The sequence below is a fragment of the Terrapene carolina genome, unplaced genomic scaffold, assembly GCF_002925995.2.
Source record: "Terrapene carolina triunguis isolate 2854851 unplaced genomic scaffold, T_m_triunguis-2.0 Scaffold62, whole genome shotgun sequence".
Taxonomy (NCBI): Eukaryota; Metazoa; Chordata; order Testudines; family Emydidae; genus Terrapene; species Terrapene triunguis.
In genome coordinates, this window is record NW_020664413.1 from 60598214 (window position 1) to 60606602 (window position 8389).

Consider the following 8389-nt stretch of genomic DNA (forward strand, 5'->3'; position numbering starts at 1 on the left):
ACTCTGGTGATAAATTGATATACCCCTGTGACTTCAGTGGGATTGATCCTCATTTACATGACTGTAAGTGAGAGCACAGTCAGGTTCTGAGTGTTTAATATACAGGGATTAATACAGATGCTAATTCCCCTACCTCTGCATTCTTGAATTTCCTCTCCTACAGGTATAGCTCAGGAGTAACTCCTTTGATATTGACAGACTAAAGGTTGGTCTACATTACTGCGATAAATGCAGAAGTTCAGTTAGGTGAACAACGTAACTGATTTCGACAAAGTTAGATCCACTTACCACAGTGGTTACACTGCGCTGTGTCTTCCCTTACACTTCTCCGGGAAGTGGAGTACACAAATCGATGGGAGAGTACTCTCCCATCGATTTAGCAAGTCTTCAACAGACCTGCTAAATCGACAGTCACTGCATCGATTGCAGCAGTGCCGATCTATCGGTAAGTGTAGACATGCCCTAAGGTTATGTCTACAGTATAGCTCATGTCAGCTGTGAATATTCCACCCCCCCGAGTGACATAACTTACAAAGACATAAGTGTTTGTGTGCACAGCACTGTATCACAAGAGAGCTTATGCCGCTCACGGAGGTGGTTCGCTCCCCCGTCGGCATGCAGCGTCTGTACTAGATGCACTGCAGTGGCGCAGCCATATTGGTACAGCTGCACCGCTGTTACCGTTAGACATACCCTAACTCTGGTGTAACTGAGAGAATCAGGTCCCTGGCATCAGACTTGCATACTGAACAATCCAATCCAGACAGGTTTCTCTTACCTTTCCCATCGTAGCTGGATTCAGGCTGCAAGCCACAGTATTCCAGCTGGGTAACTGCCTTTTTATACCTCACAACCAGTGCTAAGTGTGCACACGTTAACAAAAGTCTTTTCTCTGTTCATAGAGCCAACTCATGACACTGGGGGCTCATTCAGTCTTTGTACTAGTGTCCATAGGTTTTGTGTAGTGGGGAACAGGTTATATTCCAGTTGTTACCAGTGACCAGTTCCGGACCCTGGATCTGTCAGCACAGCCATTTTTACATTGAAGACAACATAGTTCAGGAAAAGGGAGAAACTTCTGGCCGAGTGACAGAGGGGACTGGATGTCGATGCCATCACGATCCTTTTCTATAGAGTCTCTGCAGTTGCATTGTTATTAGTGAATGCAGAAGTGGTAAAATAAAGATGGAAGAGGGTTCAAACGACAACATAGGGAGATAAAAACAGAAATGTGTATGGCAATAAAAACATGTCAAAAGGGCTTAGGTAGACATCACGCATGTTTTAGCCATTCAGTAGCTTTGGGGTCAGCAGTATGGAGTCTGGAACGTCCTCCTGAGAGACCAGCATGAGATGAGCAGCTGTTCAGTAGGTGTGCAGCATCCACCCCCACCCGCAGCCACATAGGGCTGTTCTGAGTCCCCAGGGGTGGTCATTTCCAGCACCTCATCACTCCACATTTGAAATGGTTGAGCTTGTATTGCAGATAGCATAGTAGGCTGAAGCCTGGCAGTCTCCCATCAGGCTGAGTGATGAGTAAAAAGTTTCTTAGAGAGTGAGTAGCTCATTCCCATTTTGCTCACTGGTGTGACAACGTCCACCATGGAGCTGGTCAGTAATCTCATCCAAATTGATCACCTGCTGATGAGTCAGTGTCGAGACACCTCCCATTTATCTTTGAAAAGTGGCGCTAGTGGTTATCTTCTGGATTGTGTCAAGGAGGTTTTTTACTGAAATATAATGCCTGGATGTTACGAAGCAGGATATTAGAGAGGACTCACAGACACTTGGAGTTTGTTGGTCTCATAGTCCCTGTTATTCTCATCATTCGATTCAATTGCACATCTGCTAGCTTTGTCTGGGGAGAGTTTAACCACACAGGAGCACAGTATTCTCCAACTGAATAGCAGAGAGTTAGTGCCAAGCTGTACCTGTTTGTGCGTTAGCTCCTCAACTTGAGCTCGGCCTCTTCAAGACGTTTGTATTTCTGCTGTTAATTTTCTGAGCTATCTTGGTGATATGGTCCTTATAGGTAAGTGTGCAAGCTAAAGTGACTCCTAGATATACTGGTTTTTGGTCATGTGCCAGCCATTCTCCATTCAAGAAGATGTCGTGTTCTTGTGAAGTGCAAACATGACAACATTGTCTTTGATGTAATGGGCTTAAGTCTCCACTTCTTACAGTCACCACTGATGGCTGCCATATCTTGGATCAGGTTGTCCTTAATCTTTTTGAAATCTTTGTCTCTTGAGGCTAGGCAGATGTTGGCTGCCTACTTGAATGGCTTGGAGATTGTTGGAGACAGGTCATTTGAAAACATGTTAGAAAATAGTTAGGGCAAGAACAGATCCCTGAGGGAACTAGTTCTTCTGGATTCTCCAGGTGCTCAGTTTATTTCCTAGCAGTGCTTGGACTGTCTGGTTTGAAGCCTCATTTCTGTAGCCATAACAATCCACCAAAGTAACATCTTTGACATCTTGACCAGCAAGCCAACGTGCCAGACTATCTCATATGCTGTCATCAAGTCAGGAGAAACAGCCACTGTCTTCATTCTTTAGGAAACCATTTTCTACATAGGTGGCAAGAGCAAGAACTTTGTTCTCAAGTATTCCTATTACGTCGGAAAATGTCTTGGTCAGACAGTAGCTAGGTGGAAGGCAATAGTTCTTTCCTGATTTTGGTGTAGCTAGCACCCAAGCTTTCCACCATATCTTAGGCATCTTGTTCTCTTGGATGACATTAAATACGAAAATTGACAGTCATTGCATGCTCATCTTACCAAGATGGAATAGCATTTCTGGTTTTTCCTGCTTTCATATAGCTCAGTGCCTGTATGAATATAGATATTCAGGCCTGCCTGTAAAGGCCTATACTTTAAGAACTTAGGTGTATTTTTATCACTTTTATACACGGGTATAAAAACAAAGAATCAAAATCACAGTCTGCCTGTGTTTGGGCCTCCTCTCACTAGGATAGTCTGAGGCCTTGTTCTTAGGCTAAGGCCTTTGGCTAAGCAGCAGGGGCAGCCATAAGCTGGAAAGCGAACAGTCACATCCTCACATCCCAAACCCGTCACACTGAAATAAGGTGGTGTTGGGCTGCTAGGAAGACGATCCTGTCCTGATAGTGTCCATCACCACCCGATAAAGAAACAGATCTTAAGATGGTTAAAAAAAAATTCGTTTGATAGCATCCTGTCTGGCAAGAAATCACTTATCAATGGTTGTGGTTGTGAAACCTTCATTTCTGTATTGTTTTATCTATATGGCCCTGTGATGGTATTGACATGAACTGGGACCGTATAGATCACTGTTGCAACCAAGGTCCAGTAGTGGCACCAAATCTTGTATAATGGGGTCAAATAAGGTGTATAAAACAAGGTTATGGTTATAATTATGCTATCTGTATGCATGTATCATTTTTGTATTTAAAGTTATAAGTATTGCCTCTATACTGTCTGTATTTCAAACTTGTGCTATGCTTCTAGGTGACACCCCAGACAATTTGGCGTCAGCACTGCCTAGCCTGCTTGATGGCCCATTAAGGACCATCAGCTATACAACTGACCCATTGAGAGAAGGCAGTTACACCTTGTGATTCAGCAAGGCATGCAGGGACATGCCTATGGACAGAACTATAAGGTTTTTTCATGCCATGTGCTGGATAGCTTATCTTTGGAACAAAGAAAGAGCGTCCACATGGCAAGAGTCTATAAAAGGTTGCTGCAGCTCCTCCATCTTGACTTCAATCCTGCTTCTTACTTCTGGAGGAACCTTGCTACAAACTGAAGCTCTGAACAAAGGACTGAATGACCCATCCCAGCTGTGGATGTACTCCAGCAACTTGATTTGAACCTGCAGTTTATTCCATCACGGCTACAAGCCTGAACCAAGAACTTTGCCATTACTGTATGTAATTGAGTCCATTTAACCAATTCTAGCTCTCACCTATATCTTTTTCCTTTTATGAATAAACCTTTAGATTTTAAATTCTAAAGGATTGGCAACAGTGTGCTTTGTGGGTAAGATCTGATTTGTATATTGACCTGGGTCTGGGGCTTGGTCCTTTGGGATTGGGAGAACCTTTTTTCTTTTACCTTGGTATTGGTTTTCATAACCATTTGTCCCCATAATGAGTGGCACTGGTGGTGATACTGGGAAACTGGAGTGTCTAAGGGAATTGCTTGTATGACTTCTGGATAGCCAGTGGGGTAAAACCGAAGTCTAATCTGTCTGGCTGGTTTGGTTTGCCTTGGTGTGCAAAGGAACCCCAGCCTTGGGCTGTAACTGCCCTGCTCTCAGCAGTTTGTCCTGAATTGGTACTCTCAGTTGTGTCCCGCCAGAGGCAGCATCGTTACAGGCCCGCACTTTTCTATTGTTAATCTGTCTGGTTCTCTAATTGTTTCTGTCTGCTGTATAATTATTTTTGCTAGGTGTAAGTTAATTAGGGTACTGGGATATAATTGGTTTAGAAAATTATGTTACAATATGTTAGGATTGGTTAGTTAAATTTCAGTAAAATGATTGGTTAAGGTATAGCTGAGAATATTACTATATAAACTGGGGTCAAACAGGACGTGGAGGAAGGGAAATTGGAATCATGTTTGCTAAGAGGGGGGAATGGGAAACAGGGACACAGGCAAGGCTCTGTGGCGTCAGAGCTGGGAAGGGGGACACGGGGTAAACGCTCTGCAGCGTCAGAGCTGGAAAGGGGGAAATGGGGTAAATGCTCTGTGGTGTCAGAACTGGAAAAGGGGACGTGGAGTAAACGCTCTGCGGCGTCAGACCTGGGAAGGGGGAAATGGGGTAAACACTCTGCGGCGTCAGAGCTGGGAAGGGGGAAATGGAGTAAACGCTCTGTGGTGTCAGCTGGGAAGGGGGACACGGGGTAAACGCTCTGCAGCGTGAGAGCTGGAAGGGGGACAGGGGGTAAACGCTTGGCAGGGGCGGGGCGGGAAGGGGGACATGGGGTAAACGCTCTGCGGCGTCAGAGCTGGGAAGAGGGACGCGGGGTAAACGCTCTGCGGCGTCAGAGCTGGGAAGGGGGATGCGGGGTAAACGCTCTGCAGCGTGAGAGCTGGAAGGGGGACACGGGGTAAACGCTCTGTGGCATCAGAGCTGGAAAGGGGACACAGGGTAAACACTCTGCAGTGTCAGAGCTGGGAAGAGAACACTGGGGAACAGACTCGATCAGCCTACAGAGATAAGCCCGGCTGGTGTGAAGGGCTTCGGAATATGCTTGCTTGAAAACTAACCCCAATAAACATCGCTTTGTTTGCACTTCAGACTTCTGGTCTTCTGCTTTCTGTCTACGTGATAAGAACCGGGGAGAGGGTGAAGGGAAAGCCCTCTAACAGTGCTCTCTCTACCTCCTCAATGGAGAAAGGCTGGAAGATGTCTTCCTCCCACCGAGTGGGCCAGGCTGTATCAGTATCATTCACATTTTACTCATTCCTCAAAGGGCTCATCCCTGTCAGCTTTTGCCATGTTCATTGAGTAGGTGGTGATGCTATTCGGGCACACTTTATGCTGCTGTATACTTGGTGATTTCTGTGTTACATTATTTGTGCTGTATGAAAGTTGGTTTCATTTGCCATTGGATATGTTAATGTCAAGCATGTCAGAAGCCCTGCAAAGGTTCTGCTTACCCTGTTCAGTTTGGTTTTGTGAGACATTGTGGCAACATGTTGTTCCTTGGGAAAATCAGAATATAAAATATTACTCTAGATACAGAAATAATTTTACAGCTATTGTGGCATAATATTTGTTTTATTATGCTGGCTTGTGGGCCCAGTTTGATTTCATGGACTTAGGTGCTGCCTACATTGTGGTTGTTTCTGCACTGCTGCAATGTGTTGACCTTTGTGTTGGAACAATTACATTGATATAGTTACACTGGTGCAAACTTTCCTAATCTAGATAAGCCCATAATGTCAAGGTCTGAATTGTCTTGAAATTGGTAACCAGTTAATACTAATAATGCCAATTTTTTACATAGCGCTTTTCATCAATAGATCTCAAAGTGCTTCAGTCTTTAATGTAGTTAGCCTCACAACACCCTTCAGAGGTAGGGGAGTGCTATTATTCCCATTTTACAGATGGGTACAGAGAAGCTAAGTGACTTGCCTTGATCACACAGGAAGTCCATGGCCATGTAGGGAATTGAACACGGGTCTCCTATAGTCTAAGGCAGTGCCCTAATTGCCGGACCATCCTCCTTCTAACACACTTAGATACACCTGTATCTTCTCTGTCTCTCACTTCTACGCTGCTAAATCCTACTCTCCTCTCTGCTGCCAGATTCACACCCTCAGTGGCCTCTTCTGTGTACTCTCAGCTTTGACGCAGCAGTGAGGCATCCACTCACAAGAGACTTTCTTCCTATCAGCAAGTGAGAGGATAAGGTCAAGATTTTCAAACGTGGGTGCCTAAAATTAGGCACCTGAAAAATTAGCCAAATTTTTCCAAGATGCTGAGCACCCCCAGTTCTGATTGACTTGTTAGGGGCCTGATTGAAAATGTTTGCTGAAAAGCCTTGCACACCTATGATAATTAAATAAGTTAATAAATGGGTACATTTCTCAACAAGGGTAAGAGATATCAACTGTGTTTGCTCCTAGAATCAGGGCTGAGGCCTACTGCATGTCATCTGCCATACCTTGGGATCAGAAGACAATGTAACAAACAGTGAACACTTCTGGGGTATATTTCCTCTGATAACCTCAGCAATCCCACTAGAATATGAAACGGAGCCTGAAGATGCTAACTGAGGCCCTGATCCTGTAGTATGTTCCTCACTGGCAGACCACTGTGGTTGTGCAGAGCCCTATTGACTTCAGCATGGAGAACATTTCAGGATGGAGACTTTAGATGTAAAGAGGTTCAACACAGATGGAAAAGGGGTGGGGAGGAAAGCAGGAAAATGAACTGCAACACATCTGGAACACGGATATCAAAGAGGAAAAGAATCAGTGGGTGAAGGTCTGTGACCTTTGTTCAGCAGGAGATCAGACGAGATGATCAATTGTCCCTTCTGGCCTCAAAGACAATGAATTAAAACTATTTGCAAAAAATGTGCATGTTAGCACAGTAGGGCAAAACTTTTCCTCGTCATCACGTGCCATTTGATTTGCTCAGGGGCTGCATACAGCACAGTTTTATTTATCATCAGCAGCAAGTTTTAGCCAATGAAAACTAAAGACCATGGCAATACTTTGATAAAGAGAGTGCTAGAATAATGCAGATAAATCACCCATTTGTTTAAGTTTCACCACAGTGCACTGTTCCTTTTTATCTCAGGTCAGTTCACAGAAAGCAGTCATCGTATACTAATCTGTCCCAAGTAAAGCCCTTGAATATATTCCTCTCTGCATTGTTCTAGCTTTCACGTGACTAGGGACAGGCGATTGTGTGTGGTGTTGGTGTTTTTTTTAATTGTAATGAATTCATTCAAAGGGAATCTTTCTCTTTGCTTTGGCTTTCAAGGGGTTAGCTCAATGCATTTCAATTTTTGGTTAATTATAGAAAAGTCCTTACATTGCTACTTTTGGGTAAAATCAGTCTTAAGTATTGGAATAACAACATAGGCCTCCGTTCAGCACAACCCCTAAGCCTGTGCTTAACTTTAAGTAAGTGCTTAAGTCCATTTCTTTTCAGTAGAGCATTTATGCACATCAGATGTTTTGCTGAATCCAGGCCATCAAGTTCAATATCTTGCTTCCACCAGTGGTAAATACATGGGGTGAAATCCTGGCTCCTTTCAAGTTAATGGTAAAACTTCCGCTGACTTCAATTGGGACAAGATTTTACGTCTGGTTCAAGAGAGAGCAAGGAAAAGCAAACAAAACACCAGTAAGTCACTTCGTCCGTTGCGTCAGTTTTTTTCCACCTCCGGTTCAAAATATAGTGTAGTTTTTGCAGTTCTACACTCGTCTTCAGCTTGTCTCGGATTGGAGAGAGATGTGGTGTCACTTTTTAAAATGTAGCATGAACAGGCAAAGATGATCACATAGCATGTGTAGTGCAGGGATGAAGGATGATTTTGTGGTTAAGGCATTGGACTGGGATTCAGGAGATCTGGATCCAGTTCCCAGGTCTGCCACCAACTTCCTGGGTGATCATGGGCAAGTCATTTCATCCCTGTGGGAATGGAGACTGCAGGAGTGAGCGTCCCAGCCTGAGTCGACAGACTTGGGCTGGCAGGGCTTGCACTAGGGCTCTAAAAATAGCTGTGCAGACAGCACTTTAAAGCCCCCACACCTAGGCTTGAGAGCCTGAGTTGCAGCTATTTCAAGTGCAAGCCCCACTAGTATGAGTCTGTGGATCCTGCCTGGAAGGGTCACTCCTGGATGCAGTGTAGACATAGCCCACGTGCTTAAAACAAAACAAAG